This window comes from Euleptes europaea, chromosome 1 (genome assembly GCF_029931775.1).
Source record: "Euleptes europaea isolate rEulEur1 chromosome 1, rEulEur1.hap1, whole genome shotgun sequence".
Classification (NCBI taxonomy): domain Eukaryota; kingdom Metazoa; phylum Chordata; class Lepidosauria; order Squamata; family Sphaerodactylidae; genus Euleptes; species Euleptes europaea.
In genome coordinates, this window is record NC_079312.1 from 46,648,671 (window position 1) to 46,661,950 (window position 13,280).

The 13,280-nt window shown below is 45.9% G+C and overlaps 1 pseudogene; it reads right to left on the bottom strand.

The window, feature by feature from the left end:
- Positions 1-8,556: 8,556 nt before the first annotated feature.
- Positions 8,557-9,727, bottom strand: LOC130475051 (seipin-like; annotated as a pseudogene).
- Between the last annotated feature and the right edge of the window lie 3,553 nt (positions 9,728-13,280).

Here is a 13,280-nt window from a genome sequence, read left to right on the forward strand (position 1 = left end):
GCCCCCATTAATAACAGGCCCTCACTCACACAGAGTTATTGGGGTTGGGGGTCTCAAACACTGCTCCATTCAATTGTGCCCACCATTTATTCATATTCTATAATATGTAGACCAAGATATTAACTTATGTGAGTGTGTTTCTTTCCCTTAGACATGTGATCGAAAAGGTTAAACAAAACAATAAGTTAACTTTTATTTATGATATTAACATAACACTGAAGAAAATAAGGTAGAAGTTACAATGTTTTGCTTCCATTGTAATTTATTGTTACAGCCATTGGCCAGCACAAAACAACAAATACAGGTACCCATATAACATTAGTTAAAAAAAGAAGGAAAACTAAAAAGTAAAATAACACGGCCTAAAATAAACTGATTAAATACATTATCAGCATAATAAGGTACCAAACAAACATTGCACATTATACACTGTACGTTGTACATTACTTCACCCGTCACTCATCATCTGATGAATAATAAAACCCTTTTTATTTTGAACATTCCTTGTAGTAATGGCCTTTTGAACTTTTGAACTGCGGTCCTATTCCTGCAATTGGGATCCTTTGGTTATGAGTTGACTATTTTCAGCCTGCTCTAAGCAGCTGTTCCCCACAGTTTCACTCAGTCAGACATCCTCTTTCCCCTCTCAACTCTGCAGCTGCCAACTCCCAACTTCTCTCTTAACTGCTGTTTTCCAATTCCAGCTGTCTCTCCCCAAATTTCTGTCAGCTCTCATTGGTCTCTCTTAAAGAGAGGCGGAAGCTAGCCCATCTGTCACAAGGATATCATAAGGGCACTTTCGCACAGCCCAAATAATGCACTTTCAATCCACTTTCGCTGCACTTTAACGATCGTTTGCCAGTTTACACAGTAAAATCCACCTTCAAAATGCATTGAAAGTGGGTTGAAAGTGCATTATTTGGGCTGTGCGAAAGTGTGACATGTATTTGAAAGAGCGTATCTCCTTGAGGTCCTAAGAGCAGGGGAGGGAGTAAAAGGCAAAAGGGGGGAACAAACAGAGCCAAAACATGACTGGAGGGAAACCGGCCACAGCTTTTTTGATTACAACAGTTGGAGCATTGGCGCAGCATGGGGCATGGATCCAACATCAGGAAGCCTACCTGTCAACCCATGGCACAAACCCTTCCCCAGCCTGCCTCCTGGGGAGTAATGTGGAATGACAAGTCCCAGGATCTTACCACTGTGTGGTTCCTCTGCCTCTTTGGAGTAAAGCCAGCCAACAGCCCCTGAGCTGGGAATACTGCTGAACAGCTCCACTCCCAAGACCCCAAAATGGGGGAGCTGGGTACACAGGCACAGCCCTCCCCAAATGGATCCAGCCCAATGCCCAAGCCACCCTCATCCAAAGCTGTGATAGCATACAAACAAGAAGAAAAAAAACTCCCTGACATTAACACAATGCCAAGGGCACATAAAAACCAAGGCAGGGAGGGAGAGGAAGCTGGAGCTGACTGTGTGGGCCCAGGAGTCAGTGTCTGATACAAAGGGAAGGGGTGGACCAGAGTGAAGACTTCAGTCTCCAGATCCTCTCCGGATGTCCCTCCACTCTGGCCCCGCCCAAGCAGCCTGTGATTGGCCAACAAGGCGGCCACCTGAGCCCACCCCAGAAGGACCCTGGCCACTGTCACAGAAACAAGGGGAGGGATAAGAAAACTTCCCCCATTTTGCCCACTCCCAGCCCGTTGGCCACAAAAGCAGCCCCAGGTAAGCCTGGGGTCATCACATGTACAAATCTATGTGCAAATAGCTCTCCTTGGTTCAGCTTTTGTGCATAATAACCACTCGTAAAATTATTTGTTCTGATTCCACTTGGTCTGGGGTGCTCTTGTTCACAGTACTGACTTTGGAGCAGTCCACCTGAGAATGATCAGTGGGCATGTTTAGTCCCTATTTATATATTTATTGAGGGCACTTTTAATTCACTTTTTTTCCTGCTCAGTGCAGACCCAGAATGACTTACAAGGCCTCCCCCAAAACTCATGCATAAAAAATAATCACATTTCACAAATATTATTTGCCCTCAATAAATTACTTCATACAGTAGCAACAGCTTTGCCCTAGATCAGTGGTTCCCAAACATTTTGAGTCATGGAGCACTTTTCAGGAGAGAAATTCATCACAGAGCACTAATTTTCACCTAGCACCTATATACTAAACCAAATGACAGTAGTATTTTTCTTTCCAATCTCTTCATGGAGCACTAGGAGATGTTTCGCAGAGCACCAAGTGCTCCGTGGAGCACAGTTTGGGAACCACTGCCCTAGATGAACACAGTCTCTTCCCCCAGGCAGGCAGGCAGGCATGCACTCCCTTCCGTCCTTCTAGGAGGCAGATTCCTTTGCAGTCCCAGGAGCTGGAGGGAAGAGGTAGAGCAGGTGGCAACAATTCTACCCTTGAATAAAATAGTGTCTTCCCTATCCAGGCAGGCATTTTCTTCCTTTATTTGGGAACCTTTTCTAATCTTTCAAAGGGTTTTTGTTGTTGTTGAGGACATTTTTTGTGAAAAATGTTGAGCATTTAAGTTTGTTTGTAAATAATTTATTATTGTCAATCTTGTCTTATATTGATGTTGCTACCCTGTGTTCATACAGTTTTAGTATGTCTTTCACCATTTGCCATTTTGTTCACTACTTTGAGTTGGAGGAAGGTCAGAGAGAGAAAGAGAGACAGAGAGATACAGAGGGATGCACCACTGGAATATGAAGGAGCAATTGACCGTAGTTATGACGTTCATAAGCTTTGAACTCATAATACCTGAGAATCAGAGAATCATAGAGTTGGAAGGGACCACCAGGGTCATCAAGTCCAACCCTCTGCACAATGCAGGAAATTCACAACTACCTCCCCACTCCACACCCCTAGTGACCAGAAGATGGCCAAGATGCCCTCCCTCTCATCATCTGCCTAAGAATATAAGAACTGCAGGACTAAAGACAATAGGCTCATCTAATTCACTCTCCTGTGAATTCCTAATTCACTTCTCCTCCACTGAAGTTCACAAGCAGGGCATGAAATCCTCTTCTGCTATATGTCTCCACCTTTGGGAAATTAGAGGTATGTTACGTCTTACTATAGAGTTTCAGAGGGTAGCCATGGTGATCTGCAGTAGAACAGTTAGATTCATGTCCAGTAGCACCTTAGAGACCAACGAGAGTTTCAGGATATAAATTTTCAGAAGGTTTTTTTTTATTAGTATACCAATCGGTATTTTTAATTAGTAGTACCATTAATACATAGGGTTGCCAGCTCCAGGTTGGGAAATACCTGGAGATTTTTGGGGTGGAGCCTGAGGAGGGCAGGGTTTGGGGAGGGGAGGGACTTCAATGCCATAGAGTCCAACTACCAAAGTGGCCATTTTCTCCAGGGGAACTGATCTCTATCGGCTGGAGATCAGTTGTAATAGCGGGAGATCTCCAGCTACTACCTGGAGGTTGGCAACCCTATTAATACAGTTATTAGCATTATTATTGTAAGAAGTCTTTGTAGGCCACATTCAAGACTTAGTTGTCTTAAATTGCACAGAAAGTAGAATTTTACCATGTATAGTTACCTCGACAACACAATCCGAAGGGGGGGGGAGTACTCAGGGAGCTGATTAGCCACTACACTGATGTATCTCACAGATATGCCATTGGTAGGAGTTGTGCCAGTGTAGTGCCTCAGCACTGTAGCCAGCCAGCAGCATAGGCCCCTGCACCAGCATAAAAGTAAACATGCCGGGGGGCATGGCAGAAATTCCACTCCAGTCACTACAGCTCAGGAATGCCCTTCAACAGAGGCAGAAAGTTATACCATCAAAATAGACAACATATCCCATAGGCACCAATGCAAAACAAAAATCCAACTCTCTCTCACTGCCGAAAAGGCCCGGCAGAGCCCAGGATGCCGACTACAGCCACACCCAGTCACCTCCCTCCCCAGCAGTGGCCAAACACCCTCCCCAGCACCCTATCACTGCCCCCTACACCCCAACATACACCCCTGCCAGGATGACCCAAAGGTAGGACGCATGGCGCGGGTCTCAGAGCTTAGAATGCACAGCATTTCACTTCAGTGCTGGGAAAACCATAGAGTGGGCAGTGAGCACTACTGTGCGAGCGCTTGGTGTGAACAGCCAAGGGGGAGGTCTAAGTCCACACTTTGCGACTAACATGTTGCAACGGGACCTGCTGTTATGGGGTCTTTCCTTCCTATCCACTTGCTTTCCATGTGGCAGTGGGAGTGGTTTGGGGGGCAGTAACCAGATTGGCAGCCAGTAATAGCCTGTGTCTATATATGCCACTCATGGAGGCATCATCGTCGGCTGTTGTGTGATTGGTGGATGTTGCCGGTATTGCTATGGACTCCGGCATGCTTACTATGCCATCTGTGCCCTGCGGGGGGGGGGGGCTGTCTGTTGTTATTTACTGTCCAAGGAAGAGTCAGCAGTCAGACGCCTCCACTTTAGCGGCCCTTAGGATTGTGCTACCCAAGCAGTAATCTAGGGCCTGCTTCCAATAACTAAATCAACAGTCTAGTCAACTTGACATTCATCACTAGATCATGAAACATGGCGCTTTCCATCTCTCAAATATTTTCGTTTGATCTTGTGCAAAGTAACTGCAATAGTTCTCATTAGCTGAATAAAAAAAATTAAGACATTAATCTGTCATCTTTTCTCAGAATCCATGTGCTGAAAACAGAAGACGCACGATGACATTTGAAAATGAAAACACCCAGAAGATGAGCTATATGTTCTTGCTGCTGTGGCAACAGATTTCAGAACTGATGAGTGATGGATAAAATGGCAGAACAAAATGACAGCCCTCAAAAATCAGAAGAAATTTGCTGAGCGGTGTTCCCTGAGTACTTTAGCAGTCACAGGCCTATATAGTTATCCTGGGGCCTGGAAATCTAGAATGGAAACAAAATTAAATGCAAACACGGAAGTGGAAGGAATGTATTCATTCAACCAATGCAACATCTTGCATCAATCAGGTTCTCTTCCACCTGGCCCTGCCCTAGGGTTGCTGGAATTACAACTGATCTCCAAACTACGGAGATCAGTTCCCTTGGAGGAAATGACAGCTTCAGAGGGTGGACTCTATGGTATACAATAGTCTAGCAGAAACTGAATTCCTGGAGTGAGATCACTTCCCTGATGGGCTCCCTCCCCTTCCCAAATTCCACCCTCCCCAGGCTCTACCCCCAAATCTCCAACAACTTTCCAACCCAGAGCCAGCAACACTTACCCTGCCCTGATGCTTCTATTTGGTTTATTCGTTTATATATATATACACAGATAAATTAGGAGAATCCAGAGATTTCTCTGGATGTAAAATCTATAGGAACCATATTATTGGATGTATGGGTCACATTCTACAGATCATATATGTGGAATGGCAGCTGGACTGCACATCAATAAAGACCATTTGAGGAAGATTACATTACCAAAGATGCAATACAATACAATGAAATGGCATTTTGCTCATTCAGCCCATCCATTCCAGTCAAGAGAGGAACATTATAAAGCTAACGACTATCTGCTGTTTCTGGTGATGTAGAAGCAAGCCATTTTACTCTTTTCCCCATTGCTCAGCATGGAAGACATACAGCAAAACACCTTCTAGAAACCAAAGTCTCTCTTACCATGTAAGACAAAAATAATTCACATTTAAAATAATTCCACACACTTTGTTTGAAAGACCAGAATGCAAATCCACATTACTTATGGTCTAAGTCTCATGATTTCTAAGCCCCGTCATGATTGTTAGGGGGCTGGATCATGATTCTGAACATTTTTAAGTAGATATTCTAAAGCCTTTTATCAAATAATTCTCTTAGCTGCTTTCCATCTACACAAAGACACAGTGGGATGGAAATTAAGGAGCATCTCTACAGAAGCTAATGCTTCTGTAGAGATGCTCCTTGGGCCCACTTTCAAGAAAAGACGTTGCTCTTTTCTAGCAGTGAAAGCCAGGGGTCCCCAACGTGGTGCCAGTGGGCACCATAGCACCTGTCAACACCTTTTCTGAGGCCTGCCAAATGTTTATAGAAATGGGTTGGGGACAGGTAGGGCTTTTTGCCTAGCAAGGCTTCTGTTTCGCCATTGGAGATTTGATGGGCTGTACTGATGTTAAAAAACATTGCTTTGGCTGCAGCTGCCACCACAACACAAAAATCTTGACTGTGTGACCGCAGGTAAGCAACAGCAGACATTTTGTGGCTGGTTCCACCTCCTGGCACCCGCCACACTCTGTCAGAATTCCAAAGGTGCCTGCAGGTTCAAAAAGATTGGGGTCTTCTGATCGAAACTCAGAAGCATGGCTACCCTTGTATTTGAGAAGCTAAAAGAGTCTCCTAATCCAATACCATGGCCCAATTCATACAGTAGGGAAGGTGATTGTAAGCCAGTTTGAGGCTCCTTAAAGGTAGAGAAATGTGGGGTATAAAAACCAACTCTTCCTCTTCCTCCTGATGGTGCCTCCTAATACTGGGTTTCTAAGGTTTACTGTCTCTGAATATGAAAGTTCCCATTACTAGCCATGGCTTATAGCCATTGATGAGCCTATCTTCCATTAATCTGTCTAACCCCCTTTTAAAGCCATCTATACCTGTGGTGCACTACCTCCACTGACAATGAATTCCACAATTTGATTACTCACTGAGTAAAGAAGTGTTTTGTTTTGTCTGTCCTATACCCTATTGCCCACCACAATGTGTCCATCACAGTAATCCAACCAAGCCTACAGCATATTTTTTAGGTAACGGCCTGGAGCAGGCAATAGCAGTTTCCTCATCAACCATGGTGGAAACTCAACTAATCTCAACTAAAGGTAAAGGTAAAGGTCCCCTGTGCAAGCACCAGGTCATTCCTGACCCATGGGGTGATGTCACATCCCGACGTTTTCTAGGCAGATTGTTTATGGGGTGGTTTGCCAGTGCCTTCCCGAGTCATCTTCCCTTTACCCCCAGCAAGCTGGGTACTCATTTTACCGACCTCAGAAGGATGGAAGGCTGAGTCAACCTTGAGCTGGCTACCTGAAACCAACTTTCGTTGGGATTGAGCTCAGGTCATGAGCAGAGCTTGGACTGCAGTACTGCAGCTTACCACTCTGTACCTCTTAATTTCATCATGCTATTATAAATAAACCCTACTGTATTTTGTCATTTCACAAAATGTGTGCTACTATATGTACACATGAACACATGAAGCTGCCTTATACTGAATCAGACCATTGGTCCATCAAAGTCAGTATTGTCTGCTCAAACCGGCAGCGGCTCTCTAGGGTCTCATGTAGAGGTCTTTCACATTACCTACTTGCCTAGTCCCTTTAAGTGGAGATGTCAGGGATTGAACCTGGGACCATCTGCATGCCAAGCAGATGCTCTACCTCTAAGCAACAGTCCCTCCCCACAGGTTTGTTGCCACTAAACATGGAGGCTCCATTTTTGGTTGTTACACAGATAGGCCTACTCTCCATTTTTCTATGTAAATGTTATTACTAGTAACTATGTTTAGATAAAATCTTCTAGCTTTCCCCATCTTTTTTCAGCATTTATTTGCTTGTCCATTATCCTATCTCCTATATTTCGTTCATCTACATGTTTGCAAATTGCTTCCGGAATGGAAACAGTGGTAATGCCAATATGTTTTTTCAAACAGATTTGTGTTTCCCCAATGAACGGAAAAACATTGAATCTGTTATGTTATCTTCATATTTAGCAGTGCAATCCTAAGTAACGTTTCACCCTTTTTCTTTTTTTCTATTTTGCCATCAAGTCACAGCTGATGTATGGTGACCCCGTAAGGCTTTCAAGGCAAGAGACATTCAGAAGTGGTCTGCCATTGCCTGCTTCTACATCATGCCCCTCATATTGCTTGGAAGTCTCCCATCGAAATACATGCCAGGATCGAGGCTAAGAGTGTGTGACTGGCCCAAGGTTACCCAGCAATATTACATGGCACGAGTGAGGATTCAAACCTGGGTTTCCCCTAGTGAGTCTGACACTTCAGCTACTACATCATGCTGGCATTGAAGTCAATGAGGTCTTAATGGTTAGCAGATACAGTTTAAGTAACAGTGTCTCCAGGCATTAAAATGGAAAGGAGGCTGGAATGTAAACACAAGGTGGGAACCACAGCTTCCCTGGGGCAAGCAAGGCCTGTGCTGGGCATATACTATTTGATGTGCAAATACCAAGGGGAGGGAGGCTGGAGGAACTGGAGCAAACACTCCTCTGACGGACCTCTGCCCCAGGTGAAGGGGCTCTCCCTTCTTACGGCAGCAGGCTTGAAGGATGCCCCTCCTCGGAAGCAGCTGGGAAGTTGGCCTCTGTGAGCAGTGAAGAATTGTCCACAGACTCCAATTCTGTCTCTAAGCTGGCTTCTGATCCAGAATCGGGTTCTCCAGGTTTGCTCTTCTTGGCCTGCATTGTTGCAACTGCTCCAGGCAGCTCTGCACCTTCAGCAGCCTTAACATCTTTTGGTTGTTCCAGGGGACCCTCCACTGCTTCCCCAGGGCCTGCTTTGGGATCCCAACCCACCTGCAGGTATCACAAGCCACTGAAGTGAGCATAAATTTGCAGCTGGGCCCCATAGATATGAATCCTCTTGCTCTGGATCTCAATCACAGCACCGATTGTAAGAGAATACGAGTCCTCCTGGTAGTGTGAAAAGGATCTCCGTGGTTTGCTTCTGCTCTAAAAAACCAGACAAGAAGAGGCTGGCAAAAGTCATGGTGTCCAGAATCTGCAGTAGGTCTGAAAAATAGTGCAGCATAGCATGTCTGCCTGCAAACTTGGGAGAATATCCCATGCCGGATCTGGCTGACATGGAGATGACGCGACCGCCTTTGGTGTAGCAGGTTATGATCACTATGATCTGCCTGCAAACTTGGGAGAATATCCCATGCCGGATCTGGCTGACATGGAGATGACGCGACCGCCTTTGGTGTAGCAGGTTATGATCACTATGAGCAACCCCAGGTTCTGGATGACAGGAGACTCTGGCAGCTCCAGCTCTACAGAGGTGCAATATGTCTGGCCATACATGAGGGCTCAGTCGTGGCTGTTCTTGAGGAACATTGGCAATGGAAAAAGAGCACAGTTCTGGTTCAGGCAAGCTGCAGTCTGACCTGAACTGGTAGTGTAAGGGGCTAATGTAGCTGATAGGGTTGCCAACCTCCAGGTACTAGCCGGAGATCTTCTGCTATTACAACTGATCACCAGCCGACAGAAATCAGTTCCCCTGGAGAAAATGGCCACTTTAGCAATTGGACTCTATGGCATTGAAGTCCCTTTGACAATTGGACTCTATGGCATTGAAGTCCCTCCCCTCCCTAAACCCCGCCCTAAACCCCACCCTACTCAGGCTCTGCTCCAAAAACCTCCCACCGGTGGCGAAGAGGGACCTGGCAACCAGTAGCTGACCATGGGCATATAGGAATAGGAGAAGCTGCCATACAGGAAGATGGAGAGCCAGAGGAGAAGAAGTAGGACACAGAGCAAAATGGCCATCTGCAGGATGGAGCAGCGCACCTGGAGAATCAGCAGCGTCACCACGTCCTGGGCCCAAAGCGGGAAGGGGCCAGTGCTGCCCGCCATGGCACCGGCAGAAGAAGGCAACAGACCAGGATCCAGGGAAGCAAGGAATGGATGGTTGAACTGGGCAACAAATGCCTTCCTATGGCACTGGGAGGAGACTGGAATGGAACAGCAGTTTCTTATGCAACATGGAGGCAAGTGAAGGAGTTCCCCTTGATCCCGTCTGGGCTGCAACAAGAGGGCCTCCTACTCAGAAGAGACTCCTGGTTCACACGCCACACTGTCTATGCCTCTTGCTTTTCTGGAGGCTGTTTATATCCATCAAGAGACACCAGATGGCCCAGAAGTCAGTGATTCAAGAGCATGGCAGGCAACGGAGTCGCTTCGCCTAGCTCGCCAACCCCTTGGGAATCAGGCACTCTGCAGTCTCAGCATCACCATGGGATGGAGGGGCCCTAAGTTCTGCCCGGCCATGACTTGACTTTATAAACTCCACCTCCTTCACCCTGCTTGTCCCCACCCCTGAAGTCAATGAGTTTAGAAGGGTGTAATGCCACTTAGGATGGCACTGTAAGATGTTCTTCATAATTTTATCATAATTTATCACATGACAACTGTAAGTGTATTATCTGGCTAACTTTGTTGCATCTCCAACAAGGACTAGAGTGAATAAAGTTCATTTTAAGCACTAAGATGTCATCTTAATAATATATTGAATGTAAGCTATTACTTTTTCCTTTACCTTTACTCACAATAAAATAGGTGAACCCATTCTTAATCTGCGAGAACCTTCTTTTGTCTTCTTATGTCCTCCGATGTTTTATCTTCATAATATTCTTGAAACTGAAGATGAAAAATAATAGACTTTTAGTTGTTTATAAGGGGACAAATATGCCTTCTCACCAAAGACTGCACAACATTCATTTACCATTTAAATCTCTTGTAAAATTCAATGGGCAATGGAATACTTCATACATCTTCGACTGGCTTTTTTTTTTAAAAGGTATGTTTCATTCAGGGAGAACATCACTGAGCTTTCCAAATTAAAATCATAGCAAAGAGTATTACAAAGGAAAATTACAAATAAAATGGGCTTCAGGCTTGATGGTTTGATGTTTTAATATTCATTTAAAAAATCTAATTATCTGATTTTTATCTGGCCACCCGGGTAACATTCATTTCTTTAAGTTTGCTGTTAATTTTATACAGATTAATTAGAATACAAAGGATTTGGCTTTATGTCATTCACATCCTCCTCCCCTTGAACTCTCTCTCACACACAAACACACAGAAACAGAGAGAGAGTGAGAAGTGTATCTCACTAAACATAAGTCACACATCTCCCTGGTGGAATGATCTCTTGAGGGATAAGAGCTGAGGTTCCTTAAGAAAATGAAAAATGTTTCATGGCTTACTTTCATCTCCTGAAATGTTATTTTTAAAAGTTAACTCCTGAGGAGAAACAGAGGGGCATTCTAAAATTAAGCATTCAGAGCACTGCCTGGAAAAGACCGTTGCCTCAGTAATGCACACAGAAGGCAAAGGAGAATCATCTTTGAAAATAGCATATAGTCTCAGTATTCTAAGGCATAGACCTGTTTCCCTCACAGTCACCCTGCCAACTTCTTCGGGGCTTCCTTTTGATTATGCATGCCTTTCCTGACCATCAGAGGTCGTCTCTCTCTTCCAGCACTAGGGCTGTTGAATTTAAAAAAATTCGGTATAGTTCGGATTCGGCTGAATTCGGCCCGTTTAGATTCGGGATATGCCGAAGTCTGAACTCCCCCGCTTCAGGTCCGTGCAATTCGGCAGGAATTCAAAGTTCGGGAAAACAATTCGGCCGAATAAAGCCTTTAAAAACACAACGCGCCTTTCCGCGGCTCTGGGGGGGCATTTTTGGGGGTAGAGGTCCCAAACTTTCAGCAGAGCTTCAAAGGACGTTTCTTGAAAGACCCCCCGAGTTTTGTAAAGATTGGGTCAGGGGGGGCTGAGATATGGGCCCCGAAAGGGGTCCCCCCACCCTTAATGAGCATGTCTGAGCAGAGCTTGCCGCCCACGCACAAAGCTCCCAGCCCCGACAAACAGCTGAGAGGTTTGCAAAGCATTGCAACAGTAATGCAAAGCAACTCGACTGCACAGCAACACAACCTTGTAAGCAACACCTTTGCAACTGTGCAAAGCAACACCTGACACCTGGGAGTTTGCAAACCATGGAAAAGGACAGAGGCAGCTAGCTATGCATAATGAGCAGGAGGGGTGGAATTTCCCATTTTGCATCGGACCCGGGACCAGGAAAATGCATTCTTTAAGTCACCATTTGAAAACCAGTTTTGAGCAAGCATCCAAACAGACCTAACCACTCTTATGAATGAGGGAAAACCTGAAGACACACAACTGAACCCCCCCCAAACCAGGGAGAGAGAGACTCGAGGGGAAATACACACCCCAGGCAGAACCGGCAAAAGCCCCCTTTGGCTTCCCCCCCACCCACAGAAACTGCTCCCTCCCCACACACACACAGACTCTGCTTCCCCCCCCACACACACACACACACAGGAGAAAAAGTATAGATTAAAGCCCCCAAAGGGGTCTTACTGTGGCTGTCTTCTGTTCCATCTGGAGGGGTGGGAGGAGGACTGGGTAATCCAAGAAGATTCCATTTAAGCACGGGACGTTTTGCTCTGGAGATGCATACAAGATCAGCTGATCCATTCATCCCAATAGGGAAAAGGGGAAAGGGGAAAGCCCATATCTCGGGACCCCCTGACCCAATGTTTACAAAACTTGGGTGGTCTCTTAAGAAGGCTTGTCTGAAGCTCCGCTCAAAGTTTGGGATCTGCACCCCCAAAAACGTGCCCCCTGCAGCCACAGAAAGAGAAAGAGGGGGGAGCCAATATTTCTGCCCCCACTGAACCCATCTTTACAAAACATGGGGGGTCTCTTAAGAATGGTTGTCTGAAGCTATGCTGAAAGTTTGGGGGCTGTATCCCCAAAAAAGCATCCCCTGCAGCAACGTAAATAGAAAAAGGGGGGAGGGAAAAGGGGTGGAGCCCATATCTCAAGACCCCCTGACTCAATGTTTACAAAACTTGGGGGGTATCTTAAGAAGGTTCATATGAAGCTCCACTGAAGGTTTGGGGTCTGTACCCCCAAAAATGCGCCCCCTGCAGCCATGGAAAGAAAAAGGGGAGCCCATATCTTGAGACCCCCTGACCCAATGTTTACAAAACTTGGGTGGTCTCTTAAGAAGGCTTGTCTGAATCTCTGCTGAAAGTTTTGTGTCTCTACCCCAAAAAATACGCCCCCTGCAGCCACAGAAAGGAGCGAATGTGCACAAGCACCCCCCCACACACACACACAGGAGGATTTCCCTCTCTCTCTCTCTCTCTCTCTCTCTCTCTCTCTCTCTCTCTCTCTCTCTCTCTCTCTCTCTCTCCCCGGCCGGGCCGCACATCAGCTGACTCCTCCAGTACTCAATCCTGACTGATTGGCCAGAAGAAGACCCAACTTGGCCACTGATTGGCCGGGGGAGGAGAATGCTGCTTACTGACGGTTATGCTGCTTACTGACGGCCCGAATTGGCCAGATTTATTCGTGAACTCCCAAACTTGCTGAATTCGGCTCCCCGGTTTCCTGCCATTTTTGAGTTCGGTTCCTCCCAAACTAAAAACCACCGAATCAGGGGAAATTCGGCTGTTTTTCAGTTCGGGCCGAACCGAATCAACAGCCCTATC